At 53.1% G+C, this 22,231-nt stretch overlaps 32 non-coding genes and 4 pseudogenes across 32 annotated transcripts; all 36 read right to left on the bottom strand.

The window, feature by feature from the left end:
• Window positions 1-1,196: 1,196 nt before the first annotated feature.
• On the bottom strand, window positions 1,197-1,307 carry LOC135621321 (5S ribosomal RNA; annotated as a pseudogene).
• A 307-nt stretch (window positions 1,308-1,614) lies between these two features.
• Window positions 1,615-1,733, bottom strand: LOC135620991 (5S ribosomal RNA). The gene has a single exon (XR_010490219.1). It is a non-coding gene; the product is annotated as a 5S ribosomal RNA (ribosomal RNA).
• A 307-nt stretch (window positions 1,734-2,040) lies between these two features.
• LOC135620734 (5S ribosomal RNA) lies at window positions 2,041-2,159 on the bottom strand. Its single transcript, XR_010489970.1, has one exon. It is a non-coding gene; the product is annotated as a 5S ribosomal RNA (ribosomal RNA).
• Window positions 2,160-2,450: 291 nt separating this feature from the next.
• On the bottom strand, window positions 2,451-2,569 carry LOC135621248 (5S ribosomal RNA). The gene has a single exon (XR_010490472.1). It is a non-coding gene; the product is annotated as a 5S ribosomal RNA (ribosomal RNA).
• Window positions 2,570-2,880: 311 nt separating this feature from the next.
• LOC135620572 (5S ribosomal RNA) lies at window positions 2,881-2,999 on the bottom strand. The gene has a single exon (XR_010489815.1). It is a non-coding gene; the product is annotated as a 5S ribosomal RNA (ribosomal RNA).
• Window positions 3,000-3,306: 307 nt separating this feature from the next.
• Window positions 3,307-3,425, bottom strand: LOC135621219 (5S ribosomal RNA). The gene has a single exon (XR_010490444.1). It is a non-coding gene; the product is annotated as a 5S ribosomal RNA (ribosomal RNA).
• Window positions 3,426-3,584: 159 nt separating this feature from the next.
• LOC135620854 (5S ribosomal RNA) lies at window positions 3,585-3,703 on the bottom strand. Its single transcript, XR_010490084.1, has one exon. It is a non-coding gene; the product is annotated as a 5S ribosomal RNA (ribosomal RNA).
• Window positions 3,704-3,984: 281 nt separating this feature from the next.
• Window positions 3,985-4,103, bottom strand: LOC135621242 (5S ribosomal RNA). The gene has a single exon (XR_010490466.1). It is a non-coding gene; the product is annotated as a 5S ribosomal RNA (ribosomal RNA).
• Window positions 4,104-4,339: 236 nt separating this feature from the next.
• LOC135620473 (5S ribosomal RNA) lies at window positions 4,340-4,458 on the bottom strand. Its single transcript, XR_010489715.1, has one exon. It is a non-coding gene; the product is annotated as a 5S ribosomal RNA (ribosomal RNA).
• Window positions 4,459-4,763: 305 nt separating this feature from the next.
• Window positions 4,764-4,882, bottom strand: LOC135621656 (5S ribosomal RNA). The gene has a single exon (XR_010490819.1). It is a non-coding gene; the product is annotated as a 5S ribosomal RNA (ribosomal RNA).
• Window positions 4,883-5,189: 307 nt separating this feature from the next.
• Window positions 5,190-5,308, bottom strand: LOC135621231 (5S ribosomal RNA). Its single transcript, XR_010490455.1, has one exon. It is a non-coding gene; the product is annotated as a 5S ribosomal RNA (ribosomal RNA).
• Window positions 5,309-5,615: 307 nt separating this feature from the next.
• Window positions 5,616-5,734, bottom strand: LOC135621286 (5S ribosomal RNA; annotated as a pseudogene).
• A 175-nt stretch (window positions 5,735-5,909) lies between these two features.
• LOC135620972 (5S ribosomal RNA) lies at window positions 5,910-6,028 on the bottom strand. Its single transcript, XR_010490200.1, has one exon. It is a non-coding gene; the product is annotated as a 5S ribosomal RNA (ribosomal RNA).
• Window positions 6,029-6,236: 208 nt separating this feature from the next.
• Window positions 6,237-6,355, bottom strand: LOC135621020 (5S ribosomal RNA). The gene has a single exon (XR_010490246.1). It is a non-coding gene; the product is annotated as a 5S ribosomal RNA (ribosomal RNA).
• Window positions 6,356-11,081: 4,726 nt separating this feature from the next.
• Window positions 11,082-11,200, bottom strand: LOC135621136 (5S ribosomal RNA). The gene has a single exon (XR_010490362.1). It is a non-coding gene; the product is annotated as a 5S ribosomal RNA (ribosomal RNA).
• A 307-nt stretch (window positions 11,201-11,507) lies between these two features.
• On the bottom strand, window positions 11,508-11,626 carry LOC135621056 (5S ribosomal RNA). The gene has a single exon (XR_010490282.1). It is a non-coding gene; the product is annotated as a 5S ribosomal RNA (ribosomal RNA).
• A 307-nt stretch (window positions 11,627-11,933) lies between these two features.
• LOC135621295 (5S ribosomal RNA) lies at window positions 11,934-12,047 on the bottom strand (annotated as a pseudogene).
• A 186-nt stretch (window positions 12,048-12,233) lies between these two features.
• LOC135621043 (5S ribosomal RNA) lies at window positions 12,234-12,352 on the bottom strand. The gene has a single exon (XR_010490269.1). It is a non-coding gene; the product is annotated as a 5S ribosomal RNA (ribosomal RNA).
• Window positions 12,353-12,640: 288 nt separating this feature from the next.
• Window positions 12,641-12,759, bottom strand: LOC135620940 (5S ribosomal RNA). Its single transcript, XR_010490169.1, has one exon. It is a non-coding gene; the product is annotated as a 5S ribosomal RNA (ribosomal RNA).
• A 306-nt stretch (window positions 12,760-13,065) lies between these two features.
• LOC135620992 (5S ribosomal RNA) lies at window positions 13,066-13,184 on the bottom strand. The gene has a single exon (XR_010490220.1). It is a non-coding gene; the product is annotated as a 5S ribosomal RNA (ribosomal RNA).
• Window positions 13,185-13,489: 305 nt separating this feature from the next.
• Window positions 13,490-13,608, bottom strand: LOC135620808 (5S ribosomal RNA). Its single transcript, XR_010490040.1, has one exon. It is a non-coding gene; the product is annotated as a 5S ribosomal RNA (ribosomal RNA).
• A 441-nt stretch (window positions 13,609-14,049) lies between these two features.
• LOC135620996 (5S ribosomal RNA) lies at window positions 14,050-14,168 on the bottom strand. Its single transcript, XR_010490224.1, has one exon. It is a non-coding gene; the product is annotated as a 5S ribosomal RNA (ribosomal RNA).
• Window positions 14,169-14,475: 307 nt separating this feature from the next.
• Window positions 14,476-14,592, bottom strand: LOC135621194 (5S ribosomal RNA). Its single transcript, XR_010490419.1, has one exon. It is a non-coding gene; the product is annotated as a 5S ribosomal RNA (ribosomal RNA).
• Window positions 14,593-14,899: 307 nt separating this feature from the next.
• Window positions 14,900-15,018, bottom strand: LOC135621216 (5S ribosomal RNA). The gene has a single exon (XR_010490441.1). It is a non-coding gene; the product is annotated as a 5S ribosomal RNA (ribosomal RNA).
• A 1,184-nt stretch (window positions 15,019-16,202) lies between these two features.
• Window positions 16,203-16,321, bottom strand: LOC135621160 (5S ribosomal RNA). The gene has a single exon (XR_010490386.1). It is a non-coding gene; the product is annotated as a 5S ribosomal RNA (ribosomal RNA).
• Window positions 16,322-16,387: 66 nt separating this feature from the next.
• Window positions 16,388-16,506, bottom strand: LOC135621129 (5S ribosomal RNA). The gene has a single exon (XR_010490355.1). It is a non-coding gene; the product is annotated as a 5S ribosomal RNA (ribosomal RNA).
• Window positions 16,507-16,804: 298 nt separating this feature from the next.
• Window positions 16,805-16,923, bottom strand: LOC135621230 (5S ribosomal RNA). Its single transcript, XR_010490454.1, has one exon. It is a non-coding gene; the product is annotated as a 5S ribosomal RNA (ribosomal RNA).
• Window positions 16,924-17,230: 307 nt separating this feature from the next.
• On the bottom strand, window positions 17,231-17,349 carry LOC135621070 (5S ribosomal RNA). Its single transcript, XR_010490296.1, has one exon. It is a non-coding gene; the product is annotated as a 5S ribosomal RNA (ribosomal RNA).
• Window positions 17,350-17,740: 391 nt separating this feature from the next.
• LOC135620965 (5S ribosomal RNA) lies at window positions 17,741-17,859 on the bottom strand. The gene has a single exon (XR_010490193.1). It is a non-coding gene; the product is annotated as a 5S ribosomal RNA (ribosomal RNA).
• Window positions 17,860-18,166: 307 nt separating this feature from the next.
• On the bottom strand, window positions 18,167-18,285 carry LOC135621149 (5S ribosomal RNA). Its single transcript, XR_010490375.1, has one exon. It is a non-coding gene; the product is annotated as a 5S ribosomal RNA (ribosomal RNA).
• Window positions 18,286-18,631: 346 nt separating this feature from the next.
• LOC135621132 (5S ribosomal RNA) lies at window positions 18,632-18,750 on the bottom strand. The gene has a single exon (XR_010490358.1). It is a non-coding gene; the product is annotated as a 5S ribosomal RNA (ribosomal RNA).
• Window positions 18,751-19,057: 307 nt separating this feature from the next.
• On the bottom strand, window positions 19,058-19,176 carry LOC135621310 (5S ribosomal RNA; annotated as a pseudogene).
• Window positions 19,177-19,483: 307 nt separating this feature from the next.
• On the bottom strand, window positions 19,484-19,602 carry LOC135621222 (5S ribosomal RNA). Its single transcript, XR_010490446.1, has one exon. It is a non-coding gene; the product is annotated as a 5S ribosomal RNA (ribosomal RNA).
• A 281-nt stretch (window positions 19,603-19,883) lies between these two features.
• On the bottom strand, window positions 19,884-20,002 carry LOC135620933 (5S ribosomal RNA). Its single transcript, XR_010490162.1, has one exon. It is a non-coding gene; the product is annotated as a 5S ribosomal RNA (ribosomal RNA).
• Window positions 20,003-20,309: 307 nt separating this feature from the next.
• LOC135621206 (5S ribosomal RNA) lies at window positions 20,310-20,428 on the bottom strand. Its single transcript, XR_010490431.1, has one exon. It is a non-coding gene; the product is annotated as a 5S ribosomal RNA (ribosomal RNA).
• Window positions 20,429-20,657: 229 nt separating this feature from the next.
• LOC135621041 (5S ribosomal RNA) lies at window positions 20,658-20,776 on the bottom strand. Its single transcript, XR_010490267.1, has one exon. It is a non-coding gene; the product is annotated as a 5S ribosomal RNA (ribosomal RNA).
• Between the last annotated feature and the right edge of the window lie 1,455 nt (window positions 20,777-22,231).

Raw genomic sequence — 22,231 nt, 5'->3', positions numbered from 1 at the left:
TTATTTTAAATTGACAAAAGAAATAGAGTATGAATCAGAGGTAACTTATTTGTAAGATTTGGGAGATCTGTTCAAAAAAAAAAAAGAAAGAATCTGAGGACCTATATGTAAACCCTAAGGACCTAATCGTGAATATGATAAAAATAAGGACTAAACTGCAAAACGTACAAAATGACAAATTCCACCGTTTAAGCCTCTCTGCCTTCGTTCTTAAGGAAGCAGAGAAAGCAGCTCATGGGTGATCAGGGAAAGAAAGAAAGAAGAAGAAGAAGAAGAAGAACAAGAAGAAGAAAAAAAAAATTGGGGTTTTTATGGTTCTTGCATTAATCTTTTCACTTCGGGTCAAAATTCTCAAAGGCAAGTGTTCTAACCCCATCCTACAGAATTTATTGTCTCTGTTTTTATGTTGATTCAAAATAAATTGAAGGATTTCTATTTAGAAACTGATATATCTCCCTTTGGACATAGAACCATGGATTATGAAGTTTTTTCGGTAAACTGACCCCTATACACTGTTTCAGCTATAAGTATTAGCACAAAATGTGAATTCAGGCAGGAACTATTTTGTTTGAAATTATACTCGTATATCTTCCTTTTGACACTGATTTTGTAGATTTTGGACACCTAATACTTACCCAAACATCTGTTTCAAATGAGCCTATAGACGTTGTAAAACAGGGTTCAAGATTTCTGACCTGTCGATACTAAAATGCCTATAACTCCCTGTTTTAAATTCTGATTTGTACCAAACTGATTTTATTTGAAACTAGATTTGAAAATCTTTCTTTTGACATATAGTTTGGAAATTTTGGAATTCAATTACCTACCCTATTATCTGTTGAATCCGACCCTATAAATTCTGCAAAACAGTGATTGTGTTTTTGACCTTGTGTTACCAAATCAAAGGTAACTCCGTGTTGGGAGCCCTGTTTCATATGAAATTTGTTCCATCATAATATAGATTGATATATGGTTTGACCATAGCTTTCTTATGGGTATTGGAGCATAATTGATATTCTGAAATATTTGTTTGATGTGCCACTGGATTGAAAGGACATCTGTCAGGAACCAAATATGTAAGATTGAAAGGACAATTGTGTTTATGCTCCTAATGATATTATGTCTATGCCCCATCTGTCAGGAACCATCTCCTCAGAGGTCGACGGGAGAGGTTTTGGTCACTCGGGGCGCAAAAAGGAGTGCAACACCAGGACTTCCCAAGGGGTCACCCATCCTAGTACTACTCTCGCCCAAGCACACTTAACTTCGGAGTTCTAATGGGATCCGGTGCTGGTATGATGGCAGTAATTTTGTTTGCGTCTTCCCTCGCCTTTGTGCATGTCGTGGACGGCGTATGGAGCCCCCAAACCTCTCGAACGATCTCGGAATCGCCATTGTCGGATCTCTCTAATGCCCACCGCGTACCGGACATGGCAAGCCGAAACCATCGGGACTTTCTCGAACGAACTCGGAATCGCTATTGTGACCCCATTCCGGAAACCTCTCTCCGAGCCCCACGAGAATGACTGCGTAGCGGTCAAGGCAAATTCCGAGGCCTGAAACCATCGCCTCGGAGGTCGACGGGAGAGGTTTTGGTTGCTCGGGGCGCAAAAAGGAGTGCAACACGAGAACTTCCCAGGGGGTCACCACTCCTAGTACTACTCTCGCCCAAGCACATTTAACTTCGGAGTTCTGATGGGATCCGATGCTTTAGTGCTGGTATGATCGCACTCGTTTTGTGTGCGTCGTCCCTCGCCTTTGTGCACGTCGCGGACGGCGTATGGAGCCCCCAAACCTCTCGAACGATCTCGGAATCGCCATTATCGGATATCTTCGATGCCCACCACGTACCGGACACGGCAAGCCGAAACAATCGGGACTTTCTCGAATGAACTCGGAAACGCTATTGCGACTCCATTCTGGAAACCTCTCTCCGAGCCCCACTAGACTGACTACGTAGCGGTCACGGCAAATTCCGATGCCCGAAACCATCGCCTCGGAGGTCGACGGGAGAGGTTTTGGTCGCTCGGGGCGCAAAAAGGAGTGCAACACGAGGACTTCCCAGGGGGTCACCCATCCTAGTACTACTCTCGCCCAAGCACGTTTAACTTTGGAGTTCTGATGGGATCCGGAGCTTTAGTGCTAGTATGATCGCACTCGTTTTGTGTGCGTCGTCCCTCGCCATTGGGGACGTCGCGGACAACGTATGGAGCCCCCAAACCTCTCGAAAGATCTCGGAATCACCAATGCCCACCGCGTACCGGACACGGCAAGCCGAAACCATCGGGACTTTCTCGAACGAACTCGGAATCGCTATTGCGACTCCATTCAAGAAACTTCTCTCCGAGCCCCATGACACTGACAGCATAGCGGTCACTGCAAATTCCGAGGCCCGAATCCATCTCCTCGGAGGTCGACGGGAGAGGTTTTGGTCGCTCGAGGCGCAAAAAGGAGTGCAACACGAGGACTTCCCATGGGGTAACCCATCCTAGTACTACTCTCGCCCAAGCACGCTTGAATTTGTAGTTCTGATGGGATCAGATGCTTTAGTGCTGGTATGATCGCACTCATTTTGTTTGCGTCGTCCCTCGCCTTTGTGCCCCTCGCGGACGACGTATGGATCCCCCATGCCTCTCGAACGATCTCGGAATCGCCATTGTCGGATCTCTCCGATGCCCACCACATACTGGACACGGCAAGCTGAAACCATCGGGACTTTCTCAAACGAACTCGAAATCGCTATTGCGACTCCATTCTGGAAACCTCTCTCCGAGCCCCATGAGACTGAGCGTAGCGGTCACGGTCACGACAAATTCCGAGGCCCAAAACCATCGCCTCGGAGGTCGACGGGAGAGGTTTTGGTCGCTCGGGGCACAAAAAGGAGTGCAACACGAGGACTTCTCACGAGGTCACTCATCCTAGTACTACTCTCGCCCAAGCACGCTTAACTTCGGAGTTCTGATGGGATCCGGTGCTTTAGTGCTGGTATGATCGCACTCTTTTGGTGTGCGTCGTCCCTCGCCTTTGTGCACGTCGCGGACGGCGTATGGATCCCCCAAACCTCTCGAACAATCTCGGAATCACCATTGTCGGATCTCTCCGATGCCCACCGCGTACCGGACACGGCAAGCCGAAACCATCGGGACTTTCTCGAACGAACTCGGAATCGCTATTGCGACCCCATTCCAGAAACATCTCTCCGAGCCCCACGAGACTGATTGCGTAGCGGTCACGGCAAATTCCGAGGCCCGAAACCATCGCCTCGGAGGTTGACGGGACTGGTTTTGGACACTACGGGCGCAAAAAGGAGTGCAACACGAGGACTTCCCAGGGGCTCACCCATCTTAGCACTACTGTCGCCCAAGCATGCTTAACTTCGGAGTTCTGATGGGATCTGGTGCTTTAGTGCTGGTATGATCGCACTCGTTTTGTGTGCGTCGTCCCTCGCCTTTGTGCACGTCACGGACGGCGTATGGAGCACCCAAACCTCTCGAACAATCTCGGAATCGCCATTGTCGGATGACGCCCGAAACCATCGCCTCGGAGGTCGACGGGAGAGGTTTTGGTCGCTCGGGGCGCAAAAAGGAGTGCAACACGAGGACTTCCCTGGGGGTCACCCATCCTAGTACTACTCTCGCCCAAGCATGCTTAACTTCAGAGTTCAGATGGGATCCGGTGCTTTAGTGCTGGTATGATCGCACTAGTTTTAAGTGCGTCATCCCTCGCCTTTGGGCACATCGCAGACGGCGTATGGAGCCCCCAAACCTCTCGAACGATCTCGGAATCGCCATTGTTGGATCTCTCCGATGCCCACCACGTACCGGACACGGCAAGCCGAAACCATCGGGACTTTCTCGAACGAACTCGGAATCACTATTGCGACCCCATTCCTGAAACCTCTCTCCGAGTCACGGCAAATTCCGAGGCCCGAAACCATCGCTCGGAGGTTGACGGGAGAGGTTTTGGTCGCTCGGGGTGCAAAAAGGAGTGCAACACGAGGACTTCCCATGGGGTAACCCATCCTAGTACTACTCTCGCCCAAGCACGCTTAAATTTGTAGTTCTGATGGGATCAGATGCTTTAGTGCTGGTATGATCACACTCATTTTGTTTGTGTCTTCCCTCGCCTTTGCGCTGGTCGCGGACGATGTATGGAGCCCCCAAACCTCTCGAACGATCTCGGAATCGCCATTGTCGGATCTCTCCGATGCCCACCGCGTACCGGACACGGCAAGCGGAAACCATCGGGACTTTCTCGAACGAACTCGGAATCGCTATTACGACCCCATTACGGCCTCGGAGGTCGACGGGAGAGGTTTCGGTCGCTCGTTGCACAAAGAGGAGTGCAACACGAGGACTTCCCAAGGGGTCACCCATCCTAGTACTACTCTCGCCCAAGCACGTTTAACTTCGGAGTTCTGATGGGATCCGGTGCTTTAGTGCTGGTATGATCACACTCGATTTGTGTGCGTCGTCCCTCGCCTTTGTGCCCGTCGTGGACGGCGTATGGATCCCCCATGCCTCTCGAACGATCTCGGAATCGCCATTGTCGGATCTCTCCGATGCCAACCGTGTACCGGACACGGCAAGCCGAAACCATCGGGACTTTCTCGAACGAACTCGGAATCTCTATTGCGACTCCATTCTGGAAACCTCTCTCTGAGCCCAATGAGACTGAGCGTAGCGGTCATGACAAATTTCGAGGCCCGAAACCATCGCCTCGGAGGTCGAAGGAAGAGGTTTTGGTCGCTCGGGGCGCAAAAAGGAGTGCAACACGAGGACTTCCCACGGGGTCACCCATCCTAGTACTACTCTCGCCCAAGCACGCTTAACTTCGGAGTTCTGATGGGATCCAGTGCTTTAGTGCTGGTATGATCGCACTCTTTTGGTGTGCGTCGTCCCTCGCCTTTGTGCACGTCGCGGACGGCGTATGGATCCCCCAAACCTCTCAAACAATCTCGGAATCGCCATTGTCGGATCTCTCCGATGCCCACCGCGTACCGGACACGGCAAGCCGAAACCATCGGGACTTTCTCGAATGAACTCGGAATCGCTATTGCGACCCCATTCCAGAAACTTCTCTCCGAGCCCCACGAGACTGACTGCGTAGCGGTCACGGCAAATTTCGAGGCCCGAAACCATCGCCTCGGAGGTCGACGGGAGAGGTTTTGGTCGCTCCGGGCGCAAAAAGGAGTGCAACACGAGGACTTCCCAGGGGCTCACCCATCTTAGCACTACTCTCGCTGAAGCATGCTTAACTTCGGAGTTCTGATGGGATCCGGTGCTTTAATGCTGGTATGATCGCACTTGTTTTGTGTGCGTCATCCCTTGCCTTTGTGCACGTCGCAGACGGCGTATTGAGCCCCCAAACCTCTCGAACGATCTCGGAATCGCTATTGTCGGATCTCTCCGATGCCCACCGCGTACCAGACACGGCAAGCCGAAACCATTGGGACTTTCTCGAACGAACTCGGAATCGCTATTGCAACTCTATTCCGGAAACCTTTCTCCGAGCCCCATGAGACTAATTGTGTAGCGATCACGGCAAATTTCGAGGCCCGAAACCATCGCCTCGGAGGTCGACGGGAGAGGTTTTGGTCGCTCTGGGCACAAAAAGGAGTGCAACTCGAGGACATCCCAGGGGCTCACCCATCTTAGCACTACTCTCACCCAAGCATGCTTAACTTCGGAGTTCTAATGGGATCCGGTGCTTTAGTGCTGGTATGATCGCACATGTTTTGTGTGCGTCGTCCCTCGCCTTTGTGCACGTCGTGGACGGCGTATGGAGCCCCCAAACCTCTCGAACGATCTCGGAATCGCTATTGTCGGATCTCTCCGATGCCCACCGCGTACCGGACATGGCAAGCCGAAACCATCGGGACGAGGTTTTGGTCGCTCGGGGCGCAAAAAGGAGTGCAACACGAGGACTTCCCACAGGGTCACCCATCCTAGTACTACTCTCGCCCAAGCACGCTTAACTTCGGTGTTCTGATGGGATTCGGTGCTTTAGTGCTGGTATGATCGCACTTGTTTTGTGTGCGTCGTCCCTCGCCTTTGTGCACGTCGCGGACGGCGTATGGAGCCCCCAAACCTCTCGAACGATCTCGGAATTGCTATTGTCGGATCTCTCCGATGCCCACCGAGACTGATTGTGTAGCCGTCACGGCAAATTCCGAGGCCCGAAACCATCGCCTCGGAGGTCGACAGGAGAGGTTTTGGTCGCTCGGGGCGCAAAAAGCAGTGCAACACGAGGACTTCCCACGGGGTCACCCATCCTAGTACTACTCCTGCCCAAGCATGCTTAACTTCGGAGTTCTTATGGGATCCGGTGCTTTAGTGCTAGTATGATCGCACTTGTTTTGTGTGCGTCGTCCCTCACCTTTGTGCACGTCGCGGACGGCGTATTGTAACGGACAAACTTCTAAACAAGATGTTGGATGTAATGCTTATGTCTGTCCGTTGTCTTTTGGCATGTTCATGCCTTGTACAGCAGGTAGAGGGGCAGCCGAAGGCTTATAAGTCCCATTTTAGTTGGGTTGGTGGCCTCTTTAGGCTTGTAAATAAAGGTTGTGTCATGTGGACACGTGCGAGAGCTTTTCGATCTGTAATGGACTATTTTACCCTTTGTTGTGCAACTATTCAGAGCTTGTAAAGTCTGTTTGTAATTTGCATTGTTTATGAAGTGTTTTTCGGACATGTTTGCTTGTGGATCCCGATTGAGGCTTCTCTTTAACCCGTTCTCTCTTTTGTTGGTCCTAAGGGACAATGGGAGGCTTCGGGGAGGCTGACCTTTGCGGACGGATGCGCAAGAGTGCCGCACGCCTTAGGCAAAACCAGCTAAGGTCGTGACATTATGGTATCGGAGCGGGACAAGCAATCATAGAAACACTTGACATGCAAACGTGGGGGACCTAGCAGGGCTGCGTTGAGGGCAGTCAGCACACGCGCGACCGTTTGAGGGAAAACGAGCATGGAGATGTAGGGAAAAGAGTCGCTCAGAGGAGCGAGCATCTGAGATTGGCATTCAGAGGAATGGCCAACCCTTCACGCAAGAGGCACCACGAGAACAGGCAAGCTTGGAAGAATTGGGAGCGCACAAAGGTTGGGATGGCTGAGTTTGAGCTACGGCTCAACGTTGACAACTATACTTGATGGTGCTCTAGGCAAGCGAGGCGCTTGGCAAGAATTAGACCATCCAAGGTGGAAGGAGTTGCTCAACGACCAAAAGAGTTATGCAAAGCTCACAGAGGTGAGGGGAATTGCTAGCTCGAAGAATTTGGTACTCATACATGGGCTTGTATGCGAACGACGGAATGTTCGTGGCCATCCCAAGGCGGCCGAAACTCGGCGCCATGGAACATTGAAACTTTCTCTTCGGCATGTGAAGGATACATCCGTAGGAGGCTGAAGGGTGCAACTAGTTCAGCATGTTGCTAGGCCTTAAGGGGCGCAGCGGGGGCTGTATTGACGTGGAGTCGCAATCTAACAAGTGTGTTTGCAGGAGGCAGAACAATGCACAGTTTGTTCAGCAGATCGGAGTAGTCAAAGGGGATGGTGGTCTCCGAAACGAAGAGAGATGTTGCTCCAACGGGATAGTTATCTAGGAGGGATAAGTCTCGGCACTCAAGAGGGAGAATCATGTGAGACGGACTTCACATGTTAAGGGGGAGTACCTCACAAACAACAACTCATGAAGCTCGATGGACTGAGCAAGCGGCGTGGAGTTGTCGCATGATCTCGTTCGAGAGAATGCATTGGTGGATGCATTGCGAGATCAAGTGGGGGAGCGACCTGAAGCAACTTAAATGAAGGCACACTTAGAGTCGATATGGAGATCGGACTCAAGGGAGGGCTGACCCGTGGAATGGTGGCCACGAGGGCCACCATCGACTCAATGCAAGAACGAGGAGCGGAGCAACTTGGGTGTAACTTGGCGAAGTACCCAAGCCGCATGAAGGGAGCCAGCAGTGAAGTTGGAACATGGAGCAGAAGCACAGTGCTTTCCTTAGACAGAGGTCAAAGACATGAACTCTTGTAGAGGCAAGGGTAGGATCATGTTGTTCCATGGGTCCTTCATTCTGACGGAGCGGACTCATCTTGCATGGTGCCAAAGATGAAGGGAGCTTCTGGGCACATGCACCTTATCTCGGAGGAGCATTTGATGGAGGAACTAAGGCGACTCAATTTGCGGAGGCGAAGTTGGGTTCAGAAGGGCCTTAGCACGGGGCAAGAGGACGGAGAGGCGGGTACTCTTGAAGAATATGCCACAGTGTTGCCATTTGAGTTGCTATGAAGGAAGCAGTGCGCAGCGGAGATTGTGCTGATAGGGGCAGAGGCCCAGGATCCAAACAATGGTGCACAGATTACAGTGAAGTCGGTGGACTTCGAGAGCTACTAGGCGACGGACTATCCTAGAGCGGTGCTTCATCTAGGTGTGACCCAGGAGTGGGTGGATGAAGGTCGATTGCCAGAGGAGCGAACAAAATCGAAGGTGGAAGGGACCCTGCGATGTATTGGCAGAGGCCACACATGGAGGGTTCACAATTCGAGTTTATTCCACAAGGATCCGAATGCAATGGAGATGTCACCAGGAGGCGACAGGGTGCAGCGGATCGTGGTGGAATAGTTCGTGGCAATGCGATACACACAATCCGTCCCGTGAGGGATGAGATCATATGGAGGTATGATCGGGAGCTACTGGGAGCTCCGCTTTGGTGAACAACACGACGGCAAGAAGGGCTATGGATTCAAGGAGTGAAGGCCATGGTACCGCAGAGGCGGGTCTTCCAGGCGTGCACCGAATTTTGCATCGGATGAAAACCTTGGTCATCAGCATATGGGGGCTGGGTTCCACCAAGGGAAAAGTTCGAATGCAAGTACCAGTGAGTTCCATGGGAGGGACTTGATCATGCAGAGGTATGATCGAAGCAGCTGGAGAGTTGGACTTCTCTAGAGCTCATATTCGCTTAAGGGAGCCCGACAAGTCAGAGGACAAGGTCGAGTAAGCGAACGTTGCTACCAAGGAAGCTAAGGAGAACATAATCAGTGCAAACTCTACAACGTGATGGCAGAGGCCATGCATGGGAGTTGCAGTCTGTCTTTCCATCGACCAAACGGACTGCTTAGAGAACACAGAGGTGTTGAAGCAGGGGGTCGAAAGGGGCGAGGAAGCGACGACGAGTCCAGAGGGACTTAGCTACCCAAAATCAAGCATCAGTTAGAATGGAGGTGGACTCAGAGGAGTGCCACGGAGACATCTCTACTGATTGTGAAGAAAAGGGATACAGAGGCGAGGCGACGGATAGTAGGGCCATGGGCATGGCAGCGCCATGGTACCGCAGAGGCGGGACTTCCGTGCAAGTCATTGATCCCTTGCTCTCATGGAGGGAGAGCGCTTGGTCGTGAAAAGGGCCGAGGAGGTGGAGCATGCAGAGGCAATCTCCAAGTACCGAGACAAGGCTGAAGGGCAGAGGCCAAGAAACTTCGTAAGACCGGTGTCAACAAGTTTCTCATCAAGATAGCCGTAAGTGAAGGACTTCGGGTCATGCAAGAGTGCACGACCAAGGAACGAAGTAGGTAGTATTCGGTGCTGTACCTTTTTTACTCAGTGGAGTAGGCGGCAGGGTTGATGGAGAAGACGGTACAATCCCAGAGGCGACCTCATCTATCAGAGAATTACTCCAAGTTGGGGTGAAAACTTCCTGCATTCCAGAAGTTCAATGGCATTGAGAAGGTGAATCACAGTAGCTAACTCAACGCAAGGAGTGCAAACACTTCAAGTACTTCAGAAGTGTGAGCAAAGAGCAGGCGAAGGCCAGTAACCAGCTTGATGCATGAAGTACAACCTCGAGGAGGCGGGCGAAGTCAAGTAAACTTTGCCTTCTCAATTCTTAAGAGAATGGGTGAAACCGAGTACCCCAGTTCTCTTATTTATCCAGCAGAGGAGCTCTGCACAAGTTCAAAGACCCTTCGAAGATAATGGAAGACAATAGTTGTCAAATCCTCACCAACGGTGATCAGTGCTACTGAGAGTAGATAGTCCGCTTCATTTCCCAACGAAATGCCAATCGAAAGCGGAAGTGATGCGAACCTACTTGGATGTGACAACTAACTGAAAGAAGAGTCAATGAGCAGATTTTGTGGAGGAAGGACCCAAAACTTCAGAAGTTTGTGAGGCGATGCTCATTAAAGCTCCAACAAGCATCCACCCAGTTCAAGCAGCATGTGGAAAATTTTGAGAGACTAGCGCAGTAAAGATGGTCTTTTCCTTCATTTGGTGGATCCGCAAGAATCGACAAGGATCAACACAACTCAGCCAACCCCACACCAGAGTCAGAGTCATTGGTGAGTTGAAGCAGCATGGCGGATCAAAGGTTCGACTACTCAGAAACAGCAGCGAAGAGCAGTTGGGAGCCAAGAGGTGCATTGTAGCTGGAGCAAAAGATTGAAGACTCAACAAAGGCGAAGAGTTGCAGTGTTCACAAAGGCTTCGACGAGGACGTCGAAGGGATAAGTGGGGGAGAATGTAACGGACAAACTTCTAAGTGTGGACACGTGCGAGAGCTTTTCGGTCTGTAATGGACCATTTTACCCTTTGTTGTGCAACTATTCAGAGCTTGTAAAGTCTGTTTGTAATTTGCATTGTCTATGAAGTGTTTTTCGGACATGTTTGCTTGTGGATCCCGATTGAGGCATTCTCTTTAACCCGTTCTCTCTTTTGTTGGTCCTAAGGGACAATGGGAGGCTTCGGGGAGGCTGACCTTTGCGGACGGGCGCGCGAGGGTGCCGCACGCCTTAGGCAAAACCAGCTAAGGTCATGACAGTATGGAGCCCCTAAACCTCTCGAACGATCTCGGAATCGCTATTGTTGGATCTCTCCGATGCCCACCGCGTACCGGACACGGCAAGCCGAAACCATCGGGACTTTCTCGAACGAACTCGGAATCGCTATTGCGACTCCATTATGGAAACCTCTCTCCGAGCCCCACGAGACTGAGCGTAGGGGTCACGACAAATTCCGAGGCCCGAAACCATCGCCTCGGAGGTCGACGGGAGAGGTTTTGATCGCTCGGGGCGCAAAAAGGAGTGCAACACGAGGACTTCCCACGGGGTCACCCATTCTAGTACTACTCTCACCCAAGCATGCTTAACTTAGGAGTTCTGATGGGATCCGGTGCTTTAGTGCTGGTATGATCGAACTCTTTTCGTGTGCGTCGTCCCTCGCTTTTGTGCACGTCGCGGACGGCGTATGGATCCCCCAAACCTCTCGAACAATCTCGGAATCGCCATTGTCGGATCTCTCCGATACCCACCGAGTACCGGACATGGCATGCCGAAACCATCGGGACTTTCTCGAACGAACTCGGAATCGCTATTGCGACCCCATTCCGGAAACCTCTCTCCGAGCCCCACGAGACTGACTACGTAGCAGTCACGGTAAATTCCGAGGCCCGAAACCATCACCTCGGAGGTCGACGGGAGAGGTTTTGGTCGCTCCGGGCGCAAAAAGGAGTGCAACACGAGGACTTCCCAGGGGCTCACCCATCTTAGCACTACTCTCGCCCAAGCATGCTTAACTTCGGAGTTCTGATGGGATCCGGTGCTTTAGTGCTGGTATGATCGCACTTGTTTTGTGTGCGTCGTCCCTCGCCTATGTGCACGTCGTGGATGGCGTATGGAGCCCCCAAACCTCTCGAACGATCTTGGAATCGCTATTGTCGGATCTCTCCGATGCCCACCGCGTACCGGACACGGCAAGCCGAAACCATCGGGACTTTCTCGAACGAACTCGGAATCGTTATTGCGACTCCATTCCGAAAACCTCTCTCCGAGCCCCACGAGACTAATTGTGTAGCGGTCACGGCAAATTCTGAGGCCCGAAACCATTGCCTCGGACGTCGACGGGAGAGGATTTGGTCGCTCGGGGCGCAAAAAGGAGTGTAACACGAGGACTTCACACGGGGTCACCCATCCTAGTACTACTCTCGCCCAAGCACGCTTAACTTTGGAAATGGGATCCAGTGCTTTAGTGCTGGTATGATCGCAGTCATTTTGTTTGCGTCTTCCCTCGACATTGGAATTGCCATTGTCGGATCTCTCCGATGCCCACCGCGTACCGGACATGGCAAGCCGAAACCATTGGGACTTTCTCGAACGAACTCGGAATCGCTTTTGCGACCCCATTCCGGCTTCGGAGGTCGACGGGAAAGGTTTTGGTCGCTCGGGGCGCAAAAAGGAGTGCAACACGAGGACTTCCCAAGGGGTCACCCATCCTAGTACTACTCTCGCCAAAGCTCATTTCACTTCGGAGTTCTGATGGGATCCGGTGCTTTAGTGCTAGTATGATCGCACTAGTTTTGTGTGCGTCGTCCCTCTCCTTTGTGCACATCGCGGACGGCGTATGGAGCCCCCAAACCTCTTGAACGATCTCGGAATCGCCATTGTCGGATCTCTCCGATGCCTACCGCGTACCGGACACGGCTTTCTCGAACGAACTCGGAATCGCTATTGCGACCCCATTCCGGAAACCTCTCTCCGAGCCCCACGAGACTGACTGCGTAGCGGTCACGACAAATTCCGAGGCCCGAAACCATAACCTCAGAGGTCGACGGGAGAGGTTTTGGTCGCTCCGAGCGCAAAAAGTAGTGCAACACGAGGACTTCCCAAGGGGTCACCCATCCTAGTACTACTCTCGCCCAAGCATGCTTAACTTCGGAGTTCTGATGGGATCCAATGCTTTAGTGCAGGTATGATCGCACTCATTTCGTTTGCGTCGTCCCTCGACTTTGTGAACGTCGCGGACGGCGTATGGAGCCCCCAAACCTCTCGAACGATCTCGGAATCACCATTGTCGGATCTCTCCGATGCCCACCGCGTACCGGACACGGCAAGCAGAAACCATCGGGACTTTCTCGAACGAACTCGGAATCACTATTGCGACTTCATTACGGAAACCTCTCTCTGAGCCCCACGAGACTGACTGCGTAGCGGTCACGACAAATTCCGAGGCTCGAAACCATCGCCTCGGATGTCGACGGAGAGGTTTTCGTCGCTTGGGGCGCAAAAAGGAGTGCAACAAGAGGACTTCCCAGGGGATCTCCCATCCTAGTACTACTCTCGCCCAAGCACGTTTAACTTCGAAGTTCTAATGGGATCCGGTGCTTTAGTGCTGGTATGATCGCACTCGTTTTGTGTGCATCGTCCCTCGCCTTTGTGCCCGTCGCAGATGGCGTATAGAGCCCCCAAACCTCTCGAACGATCTCGGAATCGCCATTGTCGGATCTCTCCGATGCCCACCGCGTACCGGACATGGCAAGCCGAAACCATCGGGACTTTCTCGAACGAACTTGGAATCGCTATTGTGACTCCATTCCGGAAACCTCTCTCCGAGCCCCACGAGACTGAGCGTAGCGGTCATGGAAAATTCCGAGGCCCGAAACCATCGCCTCGGAGGTCGACGGGAGAGGTTTTGGTCGCTCGGGGCGCAAAAAGGAGTGCAACACGAGGACTTCCCATGGGGTCACCCATCCTAGTACTAGTCTCGCTCAAGCACGTTTCACTTCGGAGTTCTGATGGGATCCGGTGCTTTAGTGCTGGTATGATCGCACTCATTTTGTGTGCGTCGTCCCTCGCCTTTGTGCACATCGCGGACGGCGTATGGAGCCCCCAAACCTCTCGAACGATCTCGGAATCGCCATTATCGGATCTCTTCGATGCCCACCGCGTACCGTACACGGCAAGCCGAAACCATCGGGACTTTCTCGAACGAACTCGGAATCGCTATTGCGACTCCATTCTGGAAACCTCTCTCCGAGCCCCACTAGACTGACAGTGTAGCGGTCACGGCAAATTGCGACTCCATTCTGGAAACCTCTCTCCGAGCCCCACTAGACTGACAGCGTAGCGGTCACGGCAAATTGCGACTCCATTCTGGAAACCTCTCTCCGAGCCCCACTAGACTGACAGCGTAGCGGTCACGGCAAATTCCGAGGCCCGAAACCATTGCCTCGGAGGTCGACGGGAGAGGTTTTGGTCACTCGGGGCGCAAAAAGGAGTGCAACACGAGGACGTCCCAGGGGGTCACCCATCCTAGTACTACTCTCGCCCAAGCGCACTTAACTTCGGAGTTCTGATGGGATCCGGTGCTTTAATGCTGGTCTGATCGCACTCGTTTGGTGTGCGTCATCCCTCGCTTTTTTGCATGTCGCGGATGGCGTATGGATCCCCCAAACCTCTCGAACGATCTCGGAATCGCCATTGTCGGATCTCTCCGATGCCCACCGCGTACCGAACACGGCAAGCCGAAACCATCGGGACTTTCTCAAACGAACTCGGTATCGCTATTGCGACCCCATTCCGGAAACCTCTCTACGAGCCACACGAGACTGATGGCGTAGCGGTCACGGCAAATTCTGAGGCCCGAAACCATCGCCTCGGAGGTCGACGGGAGTGGTTTTGGTCGCTCGGGGCGCAAAAAGGATTGCAACACGAGGACTTCCCAGGGGGTCACCCATCCTAGTACTACTCTCGCCCGAACACGCTTAACTTCGGAGTTCTGATGGGATCCTATTTTAGTGCTGGTATGATCGCACTCATTTTGTGTGCGTCGTCCCTCGCCTTTGTGCGTGTCGCGGACGGCGTATGGATCCCCCAAACCTCTCGAACGATCTCGGAATTGCCATTGTCGGATCTCTCCGATGCCCACCGCGTACCAGACATGGCAAGCCGAAACCATCGGGACTTTCTCGAACGAACTCGGAATCGCTATTGCGACCCCATTCTGGAAACCTCTCTCCGATCCCCACGAGACTGATTGCGTAGCGCTCACGGCAAATTCCGAGGCCCGAAACCATCGCCTCGGAGGTCGACGAAAGTTGTTTTGGTCGCTCGGGGCGCAAAAAGGATTGTAACACGAGGACTTCCCTGGGCGTCACCCATCTTAGTACTACTCTCGCCCAAGCATGCTTAACTTCGGAGTTCTGATGGGATCCAGTGCTTTAGTGCTGCTATGATCACACTCGTTTTGTGTGCGTCGTCCCTCGCCTTTGTGCACGTCGCGGATGGCGTATGGAGCCCCCAAACCTCTCGAACGATCTCGGAATCACTTTTGTCGGATCTCTCTGATGCCCACCGCGTACCGGACATGGCAAGCCGAAACCATCAGGACTTTCTCGAACGAACTCGGAATCGCTATTGTGACCCCATTCCGGAAACCTCTCTCCGAGCCCCACGAGACTGACTGCGTAGCGATCACGGCAAATTCGGAGGCCCGAAACCATCGCCTCGGAGGTCGACGGGAGAGGTTTTGGTCGGTCGGGGCGCAAAAAGTAGTGCAACACTACTAGTCATAGGTGCCCAGCAAGCCATTCACGTGAGTGATGGCACGTGTGACTTGATGCAGAATCTTTTTGCTTATTATATTTTGGCGTATATCACTTTATAACTATTGCATAAATGCATATATATATTGTGATGTCCTTGGATTTGTGCAATGGTAATCGGATCGTGATGAGATCACGATAATGAGATCGATTTACCTTTAAACACATATCCTAAATAATCCCGGTCATAGGTTACTCGAGAGGGACATCGTGATAACCGGATAGACTGGTGTGCTGTATACCCGTCCATATGATGGATGCAGCTGGTCTCGTAGCTGCTCATGTAGGGACACTAGGGATATAGTACAGGTGCTCATTGGAGAATGAGTTCACTGATTGATCCGCTTACGGAATGCTGGATGGTTGATGATGCCTTATTGTCAGACAGCGATTCCGTAGTCCTAGTGGTGTATATGGTCCTTAGACTTGAGACACCAAGGATGTCCTGTATGAGTGCTCCACTCTTTGATACCAGACTTATAGGTTTGGCTGTCCCAGATCTAGTACAGCTGGTCATTGGGAGTGGAAGTTGACCTTACGAGGGCTATTGAGTGTCGACAGAGGATCATCCACTCTCGGCGTCATGAGAGAAATATCCCATGTGTTCTTGCTCAAACAAATCCTTGGCCAGGGTCATTCGGGTTGAGAGAGACTGAGTTCTTCGGGAGAATCCGATTAGAGCGAGACTTGAGTAGAAACCGTATGGGTCTGACAGCACCATGCTCGATATATGGTCTCTGGGATCTCTCCGATGCCCACCGCGTACCGGACACGGCAAGCCGAAACCATCGGGACGAGGTTTTGGTCGCTCGAGGCGCAAAAAGGAGTGCAACACGAGGACTTCCCAGGGGGTCACCAATCCTTGTACTACTCTCGCCCAAGCACGTTGAACTTCGGAGTTTTGATGGGATCCGGTGCTTTAGTGCTGGTATGATCGCACTCGTTTTGTGTGCGTCGTCCCTCGCCTTTCTGCACGTCACGGACGGCGTATCACTCGGGTCGCAAAAAGGAGTGCAACACGAGGACTTCCCACGGGGTCACCCATCTTAGTACTACTCTCGCCCAAGCACGCTTAACTTCGGTGTTTTGATGGGATTCAGTGCTTTAGTGCTGGTATGATCGCACTCGTTTTGTTTGCATCTTCCCTCGCCCTTGTGCACGTCGCGGACGGCGTATGGAGCCCCCAAACCTCTCGAACGATGTCGGAATCGCCATTGTTGGATCTCTCCGATGCCCACCGCGTACCGGACACGGCAAGCCGAAACCTTCGGGACATTCTCGAACGAACTCAGAATCGCTATTGCGACCCCATTCCGTTCCGAGCCCCACGAGACTGACTACGTAGCGGTCACGACAAATTCCGAGGCCTGAAACCATCGCCTCGGAGGTCGACGGGAGAGGTTTTGGTCGCTCGGGGTGCAAAAAGGAGTGCAACACGAGGACTTCCCAGGTTGTCACCCATCCTAGTACTACTCTCGCCCAAACACGTTTAACTTCGGAGTTCTGATTGGATCCGGTGCTTTAGTACTGGTTTGATTGCCCACGTTTTGTGTGCGTCGTCCCTCGCCTTTGTGCACGTCGCAGACGACGTATGGAGCCCCCAAACCTCTTGAACGATTTCGAAATCGCCATTGTCGGATCTCTCCGATGCCCACCGCGTACCGGACACGGCAAGCCGAAACCATCGGGACTTTGTCGAACGAACTTGGAATCGCTATTGCGACCCCATTCCGTAAACCTCTCTCCGAGCCCCATGAGACTGATTGTGTAGCGGTCACGGCAAATTCCGAGGCCCGAAACCATTGTCTCGGAAGTCGACGGGAGAGGTTTTGGTTGCTCGGGGCGCAAAAAGGAGTGCAACACGAGGACTTCCCGGGGGGTCACCCATCCTAGTATTACTCTCGCCCAAGCACGTTTAACTTCGGAGTTCAAATGGGATCCGGTCCTTTAGTGCTGGTATGATGGCACTCGTTTTGTGTGCATCGTCCCTCGCCTTTGTGCACGTCACGGACGGCGTATGGAGCCCCCAAACCTCTCGAACGATCTTGGAATCGCCATTGTCGGATCTCTCCGATGCCCACCGCGTACCGGACACGGCAAGCCGAAACCTTCGGGACTTTCTCGAACGGACTCAGAATCGCTATTGCGACCTCTCCGATGCCCACCGCGTACCGGACACGGCAAGCCGAAACCTTCGGGACTTTCTCGAACGGACTCAGAATCGCTATTGTGACCCCATTTCGGAAACCTCGCTCCGAGCCCCACGAGACTGACTGCGTAGTGGTCACGGCAAATTCCGTGGCCCGAAACCATCATCTCGGAGGTCGACGGGAGAGGTTTTGGTTGCTCGGGGCGCAAAAAGGAGTGCAACACGAGGACTTCCCGGGGGGTCACCCATCCGAGTACTACTCTCGCCCAAGCACGTTTAACTTCGGAGTTCAGATGGGATCCGGTCCTTTAGTGCTGGTATGATGGCACTCGTTTTGTGTGCATCGTCCCTCGCCTTTGTGCAAGTCGCGGACGACGTATGGAGCCCCCAAACCTCTCGAACGATCTTGGAATCGCCACTGTTAGATCTCTCCGATGCCCACCGCGTACCGGACACGGCAAGCCGAAACCTTCGGGACTTTCTCGAACGAACTCAGAATCGCTTTTGCGACCCCATTCCGGAAACCTCTCTCCGAGCCCCACGAGACTGACTGTGTAGCGGTCACGGCAAATTCCGAGGCCCGAAACCATCGCCTCGGTGGTCGACGGGAGAGGTTTTGGTCGCTCGAGGCGCAAAAAGGAGTGCAACACGAGGACTTCCCAGGGGGTCACCCATCCTAGTACTACTCTCACCCAAGAACATTTAACTACGGAGTTTTGATGGGATCCGATGCTTTAGTGCTGGTATGATCGCACTCATTTTGTGTGTGTCGTCCCTCGCCTATGTGCACGTCGCGGACGGTGTATGGAGCCCCCAAACCTCTCGAACGATCTCGGTATCGCCATTGTCGGATCTCTCCGATGCCCACCGCGTACCGGACACGGCAAGCCGAAACCTTCGAGATTTCTCGAACGAACTCAGAATCGCTATTGCGACCCCATTCCGGAAACCTCTCTCCGAGCGAGAACGAACTCAGAATCGCTATTGCGACCCCATTCCGGAAACCTCTCTCCGAGCCCCACGAGACTGATTGCATAGCGGTCACGGCAAATTCCGAGGCCCGAAACCAACGCCTCGGAGGTCGACGAGAGAGGATTTGGTCGGGAGTGCAACACGAGGACTTCCCAGGGGGTCACCCATCCTAGTACTACTCTCGCCCAAGCACGTTTAACTACGGTGTTCTTATGGGATCCGATGCTTTAGCTCTGGTATGATCGCACTCGTTTTGTGGGCGTCGTCCCTCGCCTTTGTGCATGTCGCGGACGGTGTATGGAGCCCCCAAACCTCTCGAACGATCTCGGAATCGCCATTGTCGGATCTCTCCGACGCCCACCGCGTACCGGACATGGCAAGCCGAAACCATCGGGACTTTGTCGAACGAACTAGGAATCGTTATTGCGACCCCATTCCGGAAACCTCTCTCCGAGCCCCACGAGAATGACTGCGTAGCAGTCACGGCAAATTCCGAGGCCCGAAACCATCGCCTCGGTGGTTGACGGGAGAGGTTTTGGTCGCTCGGGGCGCCAAATGGAGTGCAACAAGAGGACTTCCAAAGGGGTCAACCATCCTAGTAGTACTCTCGCCCAAGCATGTTTAACTTTCGAGTTTTGATGAGATCCGGTGCTTTAGTGCTGGTATGATCGCACTCGTTTTGTGTGCGTCGTCCCTCGCCATTGTGCATGTCACGGACGGCGTATGGAGCCCCCAAACCTCTCGAACGATCTCAGAATCGCCATTGTCGGATCTCTCCGATGCCCACCGCGTACCGGACACGGCAAGCCGAAACCATCGGGACTTTCTCGAACGAACTTGCAATCGCTATTGCGACTCCATTCCAGAAACCTCTCTCCGAGCCCCACGAGACTGACTGCGTAGCGGTCACGGCAAATTCCGAGGCCCGAAACCATCGCCTCGGAGGTCGACGGGAGAGGTTTTGGTCGCTCGAGGCGCAAAAAGGAGTGCAACACGAGGACTTCCCGGGGGGCCAACCATCCTAGTACTACTCTCGCCCAAGCACGTTTAACTTTGAAGTTCTGATGGGATCCGGTCCTTTAGTGCTGGTATGATGGCACTCGTTTTGTGTACGCCGTCCCTCGCCTTTGTGCACGTCGCAGACGGCGTATGGAGCCCCCAAACCTCTCGAACGATCTCGGAATCGCCATTGTCGGATATCTCCGATTCCCACCGCGTACCGGACACGGCAAGCCGAAACCATCGGGACTTTCTCGAACGAATTTGGAATCACTCTCCGAGCCCCACGAGACTGACTGCGTAGCGGTCACGGCAAATTCCGAGGCCCGAAACCATCGCCTCGGAGGTCGACGGGAGAGGTTTTGGTCGCTCGGGGCGCAAAAAGCAGTGCAACACGAGGACTTCCCATGGGGTCACCAATCCTAGTACTACTCTCGCCCAAGCACGTTTAACTACGGAGTTCTGATGGGATCCGGTGCTTTAGTGCTGGTATGATCGCACTCGTTTTGTGTGCGTCGTCCCTCACCTTTCTGCACGTCGCGGACGGTGTATGGAGCCCCCAAACCTCTCGAACGTTCTCGGAATCGCCATTGTCAGATCTCTCCGATGCCCACCGCGTACCGGACACGGCATGCTGAAACCTTCGGGACATTCACGAACGAACTCAGAATCGCTATTGCGACCCCATTCCCGAAACCTCTCTCCGAGCTCCACGAGACTGACTGCGCAGCGGTCACGGCAAATTTCGAGGCCCGAAACCATCGCCTCGGAGGTCGACGGGAGAGGTTTTGGTCGCTCAGTGCGCAAAAACGATTGCAACACGAGGACTTCCCGGGGGGTCACCCATCCTAGGACTACTCTCGCCCAAGCACATTTAACTTCGGAGTTCTGATGGGATCCGGTCCTTTAGTGCTGGTATGATGGCACTCGTTTTGTGTGCGTCGTCCCTCGCCTTTGTGCACGTCGCAGACGGCGTATGGAGCCCCCAAACCTCTCGAACGCGGCAAGCCGAAACCATCGGGACTTTCAAGAATGAACTTGGAATCGCTCTCCGAGCCCCACGAGACTGACTGCGTAGCGGTCACGGCAAATTCCAAGGCCCGAAACAATCGTCTCGGAGGTCGACGGGAGAGGTTTTGGTCGCTCGGGGCGCAAAAAGGAGTGCAACACGAGGACTTCCCATGGGGTCACCCATCCTAGTACTACTCTCACCCAAGCACATTTAACTTCGGAGTTCTGATGGGATCCGGTCCTTTAGTGCTGGTATGATGGCACTCATTTTGTGTGCGTCGTCCCTCGCCTTTGTGCACGTCACGGACGGTGTATGTGTTGAATCTCGGATTTTGATGATGAAGTCAATTGTCATTTGTTATCTAAATTATGTGTTGAGATAAGTGTGCAGGATTAACTACGATAAGAGTAAGACAAGCAGCAGGTGTTGCGCCGGAGTCAAGATCATGATCACGTTGGGAGTTCGAGAGTTCGACGGAAGTTCGGACGGTCGTCGGAGGTTCAGCGAGAACAGATCCGAGAAGTCCAGAAGCTTGCCAAGCGAAGCTCGTCGGAACTCGCCAAGTGGATCGTCGCAAAGTCCAGGAGTATGCCGGATGTCCGCAGAAGGATCACCGAGGGTTATCGGTTGATCGACGGAAGTTGGCAGGAAACTCGCCGGAAGAAGCGATTGACGCATCGGAGCAAAGCTGCAGAAGTTGTCTTAGAGTTAATCGTAGTTAGCATGATGATTAAGCATGAAAATGGGAGGTGATCCCATTAGCTTAATCTTGGGGCAATTGGGCCCCTGAAAAGATTCAAAGTGGGCCGAATGGAGTGAACCATTCGGACCCTGATTGCACCAGGAGGTGCAACCGCCCCAGCCAGGAGGTGCAACCGCCTGGGCTGTGGGGTTGGGAGGTGCAACCGCCCCAGCCAGGAGGTGCAACCGCCAGGGCTGCGAGGCTGGGAGGTGCAACCGCCCCAGCCGAGAGGTGCAACCGCCCAGAGCTCAGTCTTCGAGCTAGACTGGGCGGTGCAACCTCCTCTGCCAAGAGGTAGCACCGCCAGAGCTCAAGTTTCGAGCTCTGCCAGGCGATGCAACCACCGAGCTCAGTCTTCGAGCTCTGGCAGAGAGGTGCATCAGCCTGAGCTCAGTCTCGAGCTCTGCCAGGTGATGCAATCACCGAGCTCAGTCTTCGAGCTCTGGCAGAGAGGTGGATCAGCCTGAGCTCAGCTTGGAGCTCTGCCAGGTGATGCAACCACCGAGCTCAGTTTCGAGCTCTGCCAGGTGATGCAATCACCAAGCTCAGTCTTCGAGCTCTGCCAGGTGATGCAACCATCGAGCTCAGTCTTCGAGCTCTGGCAGAGAGAAGCAATCGCCTGAGCTCAGTCTTCGAGCTCTGCCAGGCGGTGCCACCTCTCCAGTCAAGAGGTGCAACCGCCTGATCCCAGAATTCTGGGATTTGATCGATTTGATCGTTTTGAGCTCGAATTTTGAATTGGGTTGGGGCCTATAAATACCCCACCCATTCAGCACTGAATAGATACAGACCTACACCGAAATCTTGATCTTTTCTGTGATTCTAAGAGCTCAAAAGTGTTGTAAAGCCTTTAAGTCTCCTACTTCTGTTCTTCAAGTTTTCAATTGTAAAGTGAGGAGAGAAAGGTCTGTAAAGGTTGTCTCCTAAGCCTGTCAAAAGGAGAGAAACTGTAAGAGGGAAGTTTGGCCTTCGCCCATT

Source organism: Musa acuminata, chromosome BXJ2-8 (genome assembly GCF_036884655.1).
Source record: "Musa acuminata AAA Group cultivar baxijiao chromosome BXJ2-8, Cavendish_Baxijiao_AAA, whole genome shotgun sequence".
Taxonomy (NCBI): domain Eukaryota; kingdom Viridiplantae; phylum Streptophyta; class Magnoliopsida; order Zingiberales; family Musaceae; genus Musa; species Musa acuminata.
This window is presented reverse-complemented; position numbering and strand designations above follow the sequence as displayed.